Source organism: Leucoraja erinacea, chromosome 3, assembly GCF_028641065.1.
Source record: "Leucoraja erinacea ecotype New England chromosome 3, Leri_hhj_1, whole genome shotgun sequence".
NCBI classification, from domain to species: Eukaryota; Metazoa; Chordata; class Chondrichthyes; order Rajiformes; family Rajidae; genus Leucoraja; species Leucoraja erinaceus.
This window is the reverse complement of record NC_073379.1, coordinates 69,640,035-69,654,383: the sequence shown is the minus strand read 5'-3', so window position 1 is coordinate 69,654,383 and position 14,349 is coordinate 69,640,035. Positions and strand designations below refer to the sequence as shown.

Sequence of the window (14,349 nt, the reverse complement as noted above, 5' to 3'; positions counted from 1 at the left end):
ATTCGGGATCCCATTGTTACATCGACGAACGCGGCTGACGGGCAGGGCAAGTGGAAAAATGGTTTGAAAAGTGATTTTTGTAAAGTTTAAAATGTCAATAACTTGTAAAATATACCATAAATCCGAACGAAAATTGCTTCATTTACATCCCAGGACAATGGTAAGTAAGGTGGGCCGAATATTGTAGCGCTATCATGTACCGTTTTGGCTGGGTTTAGGGATATCACGCACAGGCATACAAACAAACAGAGTTTTAGTAACATACTAGACCAAGTGGGACCCGTTGGGTCCCTGTCACATGGGAGGCCTGGTCCCCTATTGCAATATTCCACCACTGACCCATAGCCCCCAACTGCGCTGATGTGGCAATAACGTAATATAAGATGAATGTGAACACAACTCTCTCCCTCTTCAGTCCCCTATTCCCCTCCTCCATTATACTCGCTCTTCCCACCCCCACCAACTCTCCTCTTCCACTCACCCCCTCCTTCCCCTTCTCTCTCTTCCCCCTCCCCTCCTCCATTACCTCACCATCCCTATTCCTCCTATTCCTATCCTCCTCTATTCTCCCTCATCCCCCAGCACTCCCTCCCCTCTTCATCCTCCCTCTTCTTTCCCCTCTCTTCCTCCCCTTCCCCTCCCTCACTCACCACCTCCCTCCCCTTTCCCCTACCCTCAGTCTCCCTCCCTCCCTCCCTCCCTCCCCGTCCATAACCCCTCTCCCTCCCTGCTCTCCCTGCTGGTTTTTACAACTGGCTTTTGTAAATTAGGTCCCATTGTGATGTCATTGTGGGGTGGATCACTGCTGGGGCAGACAGGTTTTTTTTAAGTGTTTTTTTAAGTTTTAAACATTAATAACTTGGAAAATATGGCATCAATTTAAACTAAGCTTTTTTTTCGCACATCAGAGGACAATGGTGAGTAAGGTGGTGAAAAAATTGTAGTGCTATGGTGTACTGTTTTTGCGCAAATCTAGGTACAAATATAGAAACAAACAAGATGAGAGTTTTAGTGGGGAAAGGGGGGTGTGGGGAAAGGGGGGTGTGGGGAAAGGGGGGGGTGGGGAAGGGGGGGTGGGGGGGGCTGGGGGGGGGGGGGGGGGTGGGTGGGTGGAGAAGGGGGATGTGAGGAGGGGGATGTGAGGAGGGGGGGGTGGTCGCAGCAGACACAGCTCACACTCTGCTCACTTCGCACCTTCAGCTTTAGGCCTCACGCAGCAGCTCCCAGTCCCACTCCGGCTTCACTCAGAGGCTTGCGGTTCAACTCACCAGCTTCCGGCTGGTCACCGCAGCAGCAATCCGCAGGCTACACACTCTCTGCGAGCTGCACACTCTCCGCGAGCCACTCCGTCTCAGCGAGCTGCTCAACAAACTCCGCCCCTTCATTTTTTTATTCTCCTCACCGCGTTATTGACAGTGGGTTCCGCAAGAGGCGTTTTTTTACCATTTTTAAACCTTCATAATTTTTGTACTATCTCACCGATCGGAAAAAAACTTATTTGTCTTGCAGCAGTGGAGAATGGTAAGGTGGCGAAAAATCGTAGCGCTAAGTGGGATTGTTTTTGAGCAAATGTCAAGGGAGGGGGAGGAGAGGGAGAGAGGGAGGGGGAGGGGGGGGGGGAGAGAGGGAGAAAGGGAGAGAGGGAGGGAGGGGGAGGGGGAGGGGGGGAGGGAGAGGGGGAGGGGGGGGGGGGGAGAGGGAGAGAGAGGGGGAGGGGGAGAGGGAGAGGGGGAGGGAGAGAGAGGGAGGGAGAGAGAGGGAGAGGGAGAGAGAGGGAGAGAGAGGGAGAGAGAGAGGGGGAGAGGGAAAGGGAGTGGGAGGGAGAGGGAGAGAGGGAGATAGATAGATATCTCCCTCCCAGGACCACGCGTTACAGCTCAAAGTTCTCCAAAGTACAAGCACTTAAGAGAGGGATATCCTAGGAGTCTTCCCATTAGAGGTGCCCCGGTAGAAAGAAGCTTCCTCCTGCTCACACTATTGTTCAGTAACCTGTTTAGACTGCTCTGCTTCCCTTGGTAGACAGTGTCACCATTCTGCCATCATCAGATATTCCTTGTAGCATTTGTATTATGGTTTCACATTTTAAGAACTGCTACCTAAGGCTAGAGCTGTGAAGATAAGTGTGAGATATACTTGGATGGTAATGTCCACTGTTCCTGGAATTGAGTAGCATTCCACAAGGATTCCCAATGGCACTATTTTTGAAGAAGAGATCAATGAATCTTGCAGTCCTTTTGGAGACCTTCAAAAGCCCAATTGAAGATTGCTAATATGGTCCACTTAATCTATTACTCCTGGTCTACATGGTATTCTGGTTTCCTAATTTGTCAACCTCTTTTCTAAAACTCTTTATGGGCTAGTTGCTCTCAAGTGCGTTAACCCCCTTTAAACCTATCACCATTACCTGGAACGGTATTTTTTGCAAGTCACAGAGGTTAAGTTTAGGGGGGGGGGAGGTTGAGCTTTCCTCTGGTCAAAAATAAATTTGAAATGGTATTAACAGCTGGTTATATTCAGCTGCAATTTCAAAGCAAGGTATCATCATCAGAAAATGTAATTAAATACTGCTGTTGCCCATGCTGAAGAGAATTTGACATGAAAACTAACAAAGAAATGCAACTGCATCACTGAATTTAAACAGGCAGTTGTTCGTTTTCAATATGTATCACTAGGTAACTAATTCTGTGTGAGATATCATGACAAGATGCTTAGAGGAACCACTGAGTCTGAACAAGATGGTTCACATCAGTCATTCTCTGTACAGTTTATCATCAATGCCTAAGATCGTCCATGCTTCCTAGTCAACACCTGGGAACACCTGAACACCAATCACCCTTCCACAGGAGGCAAATACTGGAGAATGTGTCAGACATAGCTGTTTTTGCATACCTGCTAGTGACCAGTTGCAGACCAAAGTTTGGCAATGGTTTGAGGAAAGGTTGATCTTCCTCCAGTCAAAAATCTAAAACAATAGGAAAACAAAAACAGATTAATTAGAAAATTTGAAAACAATCCCATTGATCTATTACTCCTGCTCTACATGGCATTCTGGTTTCCTAATTTTCAACCTATATTTTAGAGGTTATGTTATGAACATGGAATATACTACCTGGCAATATAAATGTTTAACATACTGTAGCTGATTGAAGAGTTTATTAATAATTTAAGGTCCAAAACTTTCGCATTCTATAATTATAAATGATCATGATTTTGTATTCATACAAGTGCCTCCTTGCAATACCATGCATTGATGAAACAGCATATTTTCTTTCAAAAATTAAATGAAATAAAATTAAATTATACTTCAATCTTTGTAGCATATATAATGAGATGATGGAGAAAACATTTTATTTTTTGCATCATTTCATTTTCCAACTGTAGTTTTATTTCCCTTTTCATTTATTTGGGATATATGTCCTGGGTTACTTAATATTACAATACTGTGCAAAATTCTGTTGACAAATTTGTCATAGATGATGCCAGAAGGGAGGTTGTGTCAGGTAAGATTGAAAACATCTATTTTATTTTCAATAAAACAAATCTAAAGGTTATTAAAATTCTGAAAGGGTTTGATAAGATATATGTAGACAAGACATTTCCACTGTTGTGACAAATGAACCAGGAATCAAGTAGAAGATAGTCATTAATACATCCAATAAGTACTTCAAGGTACACAAGAATGCTGGGGAAACTCAGCAGATGCTGCTGCACCCGCTGAGTTTCCCCAGCTTTTTTGTGTACCTTCGATTTTCCAGCATCTGCAGTTCCTTCAGGAGTACTTCAAGGTAAACCTTTTTAGCCATGATTCGAATGTGGTACATGATACCACAAAGAAATTAAAAGAGAATCACATCAGAGAGAAACTAAATTAACATTTCAGGCAGTAGAGAAGGGTCCCGACCCAAAATGTCATCAATCCTTTTTCTCCAGAGATGCTTGCTGCCTAACCTGCTGAGTTACTCCAGCACTTTGTGCCTATCTTTAACATTCCAGGCAATGGCTTCAAGGTAATTTACTTGATATGACAACAATGTTTCTCTCTCCAGACATGTTGTTGCCTTTTCTTTCCAGTATTTCAGATTCCCAGCATCTGCAGTATTCTGGGGAAAATAATGGTGTCAAAATCTGCACCGTGATCATGGTGAGATCATGCAAGAGTCGTAAGAGAAAACGTGATTTCCAAGCTTAGTTAAGGCCGCGTTAGTTATCTATATAAGAGCAGAGACAAACAGAGTGGTGGATGAGATGAACATGGATTTGGCCTGCAAAGATGGATAATAAAAATACTAGACGGTATTTCGGCCACAACCAAGATATTTAAGCAGAATTGAACAAATCTTAGTTCAGCTTTGCCTCATTGAATGCCAGTCTAACATGGCCGTACAAAGTGGGGGGGGGGGGGGGGGGGGGGGTTGGGGGGGGAGCGGGACACCCGCACCCCCCTTTTTTTCCCCCAAGAAAAAAATCACAAACATTTTTTTGTTTTAATCGGAATTTTTTTTTTAATCTCTACCCCTCGGGAGTCGACCGGTAAACCCCGTGGCAGACCTACGCCCCTGTCCCTCAATCGTCGAGGGGGATGATCCAAGGAGCGGCCTACCCCGGTGATTGAGGGACAGGGGCGTAGGTCTGCCACGAGGTTTACCGGCCGACTCCCGAGGGGTAGAGATAAGAGTGTCGATGTGTGTTCTTGAACTGGTGGAATTAAAAAGCTTCTTTTGAATCCCCCTTGGGTCCGGTCTTTTCCTGACCTTGACCAGGCTACTACACTGGTGACCTCGACTTGGTTCATCACGCGTCGTGATGGATAATAACGCTGTTGCGCTGAAGCTCCCAACTCTATGGACTGAAGAACCCGAAACCTGGTTCCAACAGGCAGAGGCCCTGTTTGCTGTGCGAGGTATCACGCAGGATGAGACTAAGTACTTTTACGTGGTTGGCTCGCTTGACCAACTGACCGCGAGGCGGGTTAAGCCTATCCTCAGGGGCCCCCCGGTAGCAAACAAATATACTGGCCTTAAAGCATTTCTCATCAGGAGGTTTTGGCTGGGTGATGCCCAGCGGGCAGCTCGCATTTTCAGAATGGATGGCCTGGGCGACCGCCAGCCGTCTGCCCTCCTGGAAGACATGCTCACCCTAATGGGGGACCATGAGCCGTGCTTTCTCTTTAAATATGCCTACCTGCAGCAGCTGCCTCCCGACATTCGCATGCAGCTCGCCAGGGATCCGTTTACCGACATGCTGGCGCTGGGTGAACATGCCGACGAGCTGTGGAATTCTCGCCATCGCAACCTGGAAGCAGTGGACGTCCTTCCCGAGGCGTTTGAAGACTCAGAGCAGGTCGGGACCGCTATCCACCGCGTCTCCACTGCTCCCGGTCGGCCCCCGCGGCAAAATCCGGCGGCCATTACGCATTCAGCAGCAGGCACGTCCTTCCAGCACGGCCAGCCTGCAGTTCAAACCAATGCCAGCAGAAGTCGCTGGCATTCAAACCAGCCAAATCGGCTTGCAGTTTCACCAGACGCCAGCGGAGGTCGCTGGCGCTCAAACCAGCCTGCAGTTCAACCAGACGCCAGCAAAGCTGGTTGGTGTTATTATCATCGCTGCTGGGGAGCTGCAGCCAGGCTTTGTCGCCCACCCTGTTCGTTCTCGGGAAACTAAAGGGCCGGTCGTCAGCGATTCCTTCGGCGGCCGGCACGATTCATCACGTCGGGGTCACCAGTGTAGTGGCCTGGTCAAGGTCAGGAAAAGACCGGACGCCAGGCGGATTCAAAAGAAGCTTTTTAATTCCACCAGTTCAAGAACACACATCGACACTCTTATCTCTACCCCTTGGGAGTCGACCGGTAAACCCCGTGGCAGACCTACGCCCGTCCCTCAATCACCGGGGTAGGCCACTCCTTGGATCATCCACCTCGACGATTGAGGGACAGGGGCGTAGGTCTGCCACGGGGTTTACCGGTCGACTCCCGAGGGGTAGAGATAAGAGTGTCGGTGTGTGTTCTTGAACTGTTGGAATTAAAAAGCTTCTTTTGAATCCGCCTGGCGTCCGGTCTTTTCCTGACCTTGACCAGGCCACTACAATATGGTTATATGGAACCTATGCGAGGATTTTGTTTTATTGATTTTAGCTCTGCATTCAACACCACTGTGCCAGAGCTATTACGCTCCATACTTTCTGAGTTGACTGTGCATGAACCCCTCTGTCGGTGGATCACCAGCTTTCTGACAGACAGGAAGCAGCATGTGAGGCAGGAAAGCATATCTCGGACCCGCAAACGCTCAGCATAGGAGCACCGCAAGATGCGTACTCTCCCCTCTCCTCTACTCTCGCCATACCAAATGACTGCACCTTCACAGACTCCTCTGTCAAGCTTCTCAAGTTTGCGGACGACACAACCCTGATTGGACTGATCCAGGATGGGGATCTCTGTACTCTTTTCAGTTTGACATCTTTCCTATAACATGGTGCCCAGAACTGAACACAATATTCTAAATGCAGTCTCACCAAAGTCTTATACAACTGCAACATAACCTCCCAACTTCTATACTCAATACTCTGACTGATGAAGGCCAAAGTGCCAAAATACTTTTTGACCACCTGATATACCTGTGACACGACCTTCAAGGAACCATGCAACCATCAACCATTCCTCTGCCCACCTGGCTAATTGATCCAGATCCTACTGCAATCTTTCACAACCATCTTCACTATCTGCAAAACCACTCACTTCTGTATCATCAGCAAACTTGCTAATCTAGCCCTGTTCTGTGACGTTTCACAGAGTGCTGGAGTAACTCAGCGGGCAAGGCTGAGTATAGAAGTTGGGAGGTCATGTTGCAGTTGTATAAGAAGTTGGTGAGGCCGCATTCAGACTATTGTGTTCAGTTCTGGGCACCATGTTATAGGAAATATGTCATCAAACTGGAAAGGGTACAGTGAATATTTATGAGGATGTTGCCAGGACTAGAGAGCCAGAGCTATAGGTAGAGGTTGAGTAGGCTGGGACTATTTCATGGAGCACAGGAGGATGATGGATGATCTAATAGAGGTGTATAAAATCATGATTTGAATAGATATGGTTGAGTCTTTTGACCAGAGTAAGTGAATCGAGGAGCAGAGGACATAAGTTTAAGGTGAAGGGCAAAAGATTTAATAGGAATCTGTGGGGTATGTTTTTCACACAAAGGGTGGTAGGTGTATGGAACAAGCTGCCAGAGGAGGTAGGGACTATCGCAACATTTATGAAACAGTTAGGCAGGTACATGGATAGGGCAGGTTCGGAGGGATATGGATCAAACATGGGCAGGCGGGACAAGTGCAGATGGGGCATGCTGGGCCGAAGGGCCTGTTTCCACACTGTATCACACTATATCTTTCCCTCTCAAACCCATTCTCCTACCTTCTCCCCATTACCTCTGACACCCGTATCAATCAAGAATCTATCAATCTCCTCCTGAAAAATGTCCATTGACTTGACCTCCACAGCTGTCTGTGGCAATGAATTCCACAGTTCACCACCCTCTGACTTAAGAAATTCCTGCTCATCTCCTTTCTAAAGGAATGTCTTATAATTCTGAGGCTGTGGCCACTGGGCCTAGACTCTCCCACTAGTGGAAACATCCTCTCCAAATCCACTACTTCATGATACAATGATGATAAAAAACAAATTAATTTATTTTCGTCATCAGTAGCTGGGAATAATGATTCAGAATAGTCATATGAATCAAGGGTGTCTAGACTACGACTATGGAGCTACAAAGGACTCTAGCTAAAGGAGGGAATGGGAACATTCTGTAGTAATCTTGCGTAACCGCAGCACAGATGGATTTTGCTATGAACTGTACACCATGAAATGTTGCTGATAATGCTTTGGTATAACACAGCTTGGGGGGGAGCACTCTCGGTGGTTTGGACTTCACCCTCGTACTGGGTCGCGATCAGTGTTAAGAGAAACCTGCAAGGATTGTTAAGTATACATCCATGTCCACAATAAAGCTTGTATTGATTAATACCTTGTTTCCGTGGTCTCTGATTTCGAAACCAAATAGTCGCAGTCAGAGCAAAATAGAGTAAATGTTGAGCGTTGCATTACACATGCACCATCAGGGTGCAATGAAATTCCATGTTTGCATGAAGGTTATAGAGAATCATGAGTCAAGAAGGTTATTTTGTGATATGCATTGGAAATGACCAGGAACAATTATATTTGAATTAGCTGCAGATTTTCAGGCTTATTAGAAGCAACAACCACCTAAAAATACATATACAGTAAATCAGCAGCAGAATGGTGCACAGAATAGAGTGCAATTTGATGAATTGTGTAAAAAAGCGCAGCAAAAGGAATAACTGAATGAGGTAGAATTAAGAGTGAGAATACGTGGCTGTGGGTCAGAGCCGGGGTCGGCGGAGCCGTCGACGGAGCCCGCGGCTGGGGCCTGGGTCGGCACCACGGAGACCTCAGGAGAGGACTCAGCAGCATTGTGGAGAGGTTGGTGCAGCGGCCGATTATGGCGCCAACCGATGGAAGACATGGACATGCTGGCGTCAGCAGCGGTGAAGCCTCGCGGCGATGGGAATACCTCATGGGTCGACTAACAAGGGGGGGGGGGGGAGGAAGAAGAATGAAGGCCCAAGGGTGGGGGAAAAAAGGGAAAAGGGGGGGGAGGGGGGGGAAACAAGGAACTATGGGGGACGGGGACAAAGGACAATGGGGACCCAGCATGGGGGAACCGATGTGGGCGGTGGGGGGGGGGAACAAATGGAGCCGGCGTGCTTTGTCAGCGCTGTGGGTGACTGCTATTTGTATACATTGGGTATGCAAGCAAAGAATTTCACTGTGCTTAGAGACATGTGACAATAAAGTATTCCATTCCATTCCACCTCTGGGAAGAGGGTGAAAGAAGTGATTAGTTCAGGAGTCTGACAGCATTATATAAGAGGCGGTTCTTGTCTGGACATCCAAGATTTCAAGCTCCTGGATATTCTCCCAGAAAGAAGACGAAAGGAAAGGGAATTGCATTCTACAAGATACTTCCAATACTCCTGATATACCACACCATGAAGATGGACTGGACTGTGCTGTGTTCATTACTCTCCACAGCTTCAGATGGTCAAGAGCAGACCCTCGCTGTACCCGTCAATAATAATATTAATATTCATATTAATCATATCATTATTGTACAATCGTCTGTAGAAGTTTGAGACATGCCAAACCTTTTCGGATGTCTAAAAAAATCAATTAGCTGATGCATTGATTTGATCACAGCATCAGTGTGAAGGAAGCACGTTAAGTGGCTGGTGATATGGATGTCGAGGAACGAAGCTGTCGACCATTTCCACTACTGCTCAGGTCAACAACCATTTTTTTTCTTCTTTCAGGCATTAACGGCTAGGTTGTTTTCGTGACACCACAACATAAGGTTCTTGACCTCTTTCTTATACTTCATCTCATCGTTTTGTTGATCGAGCCAACAGAAGTGGTTTAAATCAGCAAATTGGTAAGTACAGGTGTCAGAGGTTATGGGGAGAAGGCAGAAGAATGGGGCTAGGAGGGAGAGATAGATCAGACTTGATGGGCCGATTGGCCTGATTCTACCAGTGCCACCTTGGTGTTGGCTAAGGATGATATGTAGACTGTTCACCATGTAGACTGTTGAACCAATGATAGAACCAATTAGGTTGGTAATTAAAAAGGACGGCGATAAATGGAGAAACCTTCAGGTGATACAGCAGGGTCAGGCAAAACAAGGGTGAGCCATGTTTCAATGAAACAAAGAACACATCAGGTTGATCTCCCATGAAGCAGCAGCCTTGCTCAAAGCTCTTCCAGTTTGTTCTCTGGTGACTGAATGCTGGATAGAAATATGGTTGGTGGGGGAAGGAGTGGGTGGGGTAAGGCAGGTGCCCGCAAGTTCAGTTGCAAGTATTCTTTGTGACAGGAGCCTTGGGCCTAATAATGATCAGTCGTTCTGAGAACTACTTTCATTTAGTCATGTTTGAGATGAGACTTTCAGCTCAGTATCAGATGACATAATGAGAAAAAAAAACATTAAAGGCTGTTTTAACTGTTTTAAGAGGAGCTTTACTTAAATTATCGCCACTCTCCAGAATCATCCTGCTTCATTAATAATTTTAATAATAAAAATGCAGTCTATTTTAAAAATCATGTATTGCAGCATAACATAAGTTTCAATCCAGTCCGCACTTCCTTAATCTTGCTGGCATGTTAAACAAAGCTGTGGGGGGGGGGGGGGGGGTCACGTTGGTACAGCTGGTAGAACCGCTGCCTCACAGTGCCAGAGACCCGGGTTCAATCTTGAGCTCGGGTGCTGTTTGTGTGCAATTTGCACATTCTCCCTGTGACTGTGTGGGTTTCCTACGAGTGCTCTGGATTTCCCCCCACATCCCAGAGATGCCAGTTAATTGGCCTTTTTAAAATCCCCTGGGTGTGTAGAGAATGGAACAATATCGAACTGGTGTGAACAGGTGATCGATGGTCAGTGTGGATGTGGTGTGCTGTAGGATCCATATTCATGCAGTATCATTCAACTCAATCAATGCTGTTATATTGTTATTAAGGTATTCACTACATTCTGCAAATTGCTGTTTTATTGTCATATTGAAATGTGTAATTTAATTTAAAGTACAATTAGGGTTTATATTTATTTCTGCAATGGATCCTCCAGGGTTACAACTTTCAAGAAGCTCAACACAGCTCCATTTGATAGTCAATCAACTACCCTAAACATTCATTCCCTTCACCACTAGAGGGCAGCAATTGCAAAGGCAATTGCAATCCCTTGCCTGGCTATTCCAACAGGGTTCATGGCTTCTGGGATGAAAGTGGAGATGGGCAACAGGAGCATGAGAACACAATTATCTGCAAGTTCTATGTCACAAACCCATCCAAACTTCAAAATATATTGTCAGTCCTTCATTGTTGTTGGGTCTAAACCCTGGAACTCACCAACACGTATGACAGTAACTTCAGCTGAAGGATTACACGAGTTAAATAAACTGGATTGTCACCACCTTTTCAGGGCCTTCTTTACGATGTCCAGATGTTGAAAATGAATATAAAAAAGAGCATTCTTAAGTAAAACATTCGACGCTCCAGCAGCCCATGGGCCTCCCCGCTGCACATGGTGCCGAAGGTGTCCGGCGGTTGAAGGCCGTGCGGGGATCACCGCCGCCTTAACGAGGCCACGACCGCTGACCGTTACCCTATTCCCCACATTCAGGACTTCTCAGCCCATCTGGCCGGGGCTAGGTTTTTCTCTAAGATCGACCTAGTCCGGGGATATCACCAGATCCCCGTACGACCGGAGGATGTCCCCAAGGCGGCAATTATCACCCCGTTTGGGTTATTCGAGTTCCTGCGGGTGCCCTTCGGCCTCAAGAATGCCACGCAGGCCTTTCAACGCCTGATGGACACCCTGGTGTGTGGGCTCGACTTCCTGTTTGTCTACTTGGACGACATCCTCATGCTCACGTTAGCAACACTGCGCCCACCTGCGTCTACTCTTCCAGCGCATCAGTGACCATGGCCTCGTAATTAACCCTGGCAACTGCCAATTCGGCCTTCGGGCCATCAACTTCCTGGGGCATCAGGTGACACGGCACGGAGCAGTGCCTCTGCTGGACAAGGTTGAGGCAATCCGCCATTCCCATGGCCTGCTACGGCACGTGGCCTCCGGGAGTTCGTAGGGATGGTCACGTTACACCTCGCAGTGCGGCACTTCCGGTACTTCCTCGAGGGCCGTTCCTTCGTAGCCTTCACTGACCACAAACCCCTCGCATTTGCATTTACGAAGGTTTTGGATCCTTGGTCCGCCCGCCAGCTGCGCCAGGTGGCGGCTATTTCGGAGTATACAACGGACGTCCGGCACATCGTTGGGAAATGCAACCTCGTGGCGGATGCTTTGTCCCGTCCGGCAATTGCAGCCATGCTTAACCCGGCCTCGGGGAAGATTACTCCAACTTGGCGGTGGCCCAGCTGGCGGACGATGAGATGCCGGTGTACCACACCGCGATCTCTGGCTGGCTGGCTTGGTGCGTCAGGACGTGCCGTTGGGTGCCTCGGGTTCCATCCTCTATGACGTAACCACGGGTCCGCCGAGACCGATCGTTCCGGCGGCCTGGCACCGTCATGTGTTTGAGGAGATCCATGGGCTGGTCCACCCATCCATCTGGGCCATGGTCGCTATGGTGGCCGCAAGGTTTATGTGGCACGGACTTCGGAAGTAGGTCGCTCGCTGGGCCCGGGCATGCATCCCGTGCCAGACATCAAAGGTGCATAGACAATGTTATAAAGTTATTGGTTTAGGAATATGATTTGGCAAAAATTGATACACAAAAGGCTGGTGCAACTCAGGGAGAGAAGGGTCTCAACCCGAAACGCCACCAATTCCTTCTCTCCAGAGATGCTGCCTGTCCCGCTGAGTTACTCCAGCATTTTGTCTCTATTTTAAGAGGGCTAGAAATTGTTTGACAAACCAACAACCAAATTGGTCTATCCCGAGTCAACCAGTAGTACACCGTGGACTATGTATTGATTATGGGATAGATCTCAGTGTGGAAGCAAAATGAAAACTTGTGAACTGCAGTTGAAATCTGTCTTGCCACAGTAGATTGGATTCAGTTCTCATTTAACAACTGCAAAATTTGCACCAAAGTAGTCCACATGACATGCATTTGTAAAACGACATCACTCAAGGCTCCTGCCATGTATGAATTTGTCAGTGAAAAATCACAAAAAATATAGGCCTTAACCAAAACCACACTCCACTAATGTGCTTTGAAATTGGCAGTTTAACATTAATTTAACCAGTTTAGCAGTTTAACTCTGGTAACATTCATTTTCTATCCATTATCATCAATTGTGACATACTAATACTATTCCCAGATAACACTGACCTTGAAAAGGCAAACTATAGTTCAGACATCCATTCCAGACATCGCCAAGGACTGCTCTCACCCCAACCATGGACTATTTACCCTCCTACCATCCGGGAGGCGCTACAGGTCTCTCCGTTGCCGAACCAGCAGGTCGAGGAACAGCTTCTTTCCGGCGGCTGTCACTCTACTCAACAACGTACCTCGGTGACTGCCAATCACCCCCCCCGGACACTTATTATGTTTTATTCAAATCGTTTGCTATGTCGCTCCTCAAGGGAGATGCTAAATGCATTTTGTTGTCTCTGTACTGTACACTGACAATGACAATTAAAATTGAATCTGAATCTGAATCTGAATCTATTGCTCCCCCAGAAAAAAGCAACCGATTTTATTCAATCCTTATAAGCATGTTTTATTATTAATTTTATTTTTATCAACCAGTTTCTCCTTTAGTTAAAAACGTTGTGAATTATAATTTGATCCTTTATTAACAGTTGGTAGCACTGTCAAATTTCAGTCTATTCAGCAGAAACAGAGTTTAAGAACCACATGACACAACAAAGAAATACTATACATCTTTATATGAGACAGGGTTTTCACAATGTTAACAAAACTTACATTCTGACAATACTGTAAATCAATGAATGCAATCAGCAATTACTGGAGCCTGCGCAGTAAATTTTTATCAACAAACAATATGCTTAAATACCACTTTTAGCATAAATAACATTATTATTCACAATACCAAAAATGGAATGCCAAACAAAAATTTATACCTGGGAAAAAAAACTGTTTTTCAAATGGAGAAAACAGTCAGTCTGAGTTTCAGAAAGCTGATATCAGAACGCAAAAATTCTTGTCAAAAATGGGAAGAAAAAGAGGACACTATAATAAGCGAGTTCGGTATTCCGAGAAAACAGTCAGTCTGAGTTTCAGAAAGCTGATATCAGAACGCAAAAATTCTTGTCAAAAATGGGAAGAAAAAGAGGACACTATAATAAGCGAGTTCGGTATTCCGACTGCGCATGCCCAGGTCATGCGTCACTCGTGATTTCTAGGCGACTGTGCTGCTGCGTGGGTACAGACCTGCGTTTCGTCCGCGGTAGTGTTCGTGCCCGGGTCTCTGGCACTACAGGCTCTGTTGGTTTGCTGCTGGGCCATTGATAGCTGGATACAGATGAGGGAGTTTTTTGATTGGCAGATGGTCAAGTATGTTTCTCTTTGTACTCTTCCAGGAATGCACTTTATCTCAGTTTCATATAGCTGACCCATGCTTCCATCTATTTCCTGACCAATGCCTACATTTCTTCATCCAGTCTCCATCCTCTCCCAGGCCAGCCACATGATCAAGGCTTTGATCATGTTGTACCATTTCTACTAGATGGTCACATTGTTTGCATGCTTGACACCTGACTCCTTAAAAGGTTTAGGTTTATCATTGTCATGTG

At 46.4% G+C, this 14,349-nt stretch overlaps 1 protein-coding gene across 2 annotated transcripts in view; it reads right to left on the bottom strand.

The window, feature by feature from the left end:
* Positions 1 to 14,349, bottom strand: part of LOC129695691 (guanine nucleotide-binding protein G(I)/G(S)/G(O) subunit gamma-7) — a 242,026-nt gene that overhangs the window by 189,449 nt on the left and 38,228 nt on the right. For both annotated transcript variants that reach the window (XM_055632874.1, XM_055632873.1), the window contains exon 2: positions 2,890 to 2,962. The gene's annotated coding sequence lies outside the window, so the exon portion shown is untranslated. The remainder of the gene's footprint in view (positions 1 to 2,889; positions 2,963 to 14,349) is intronic.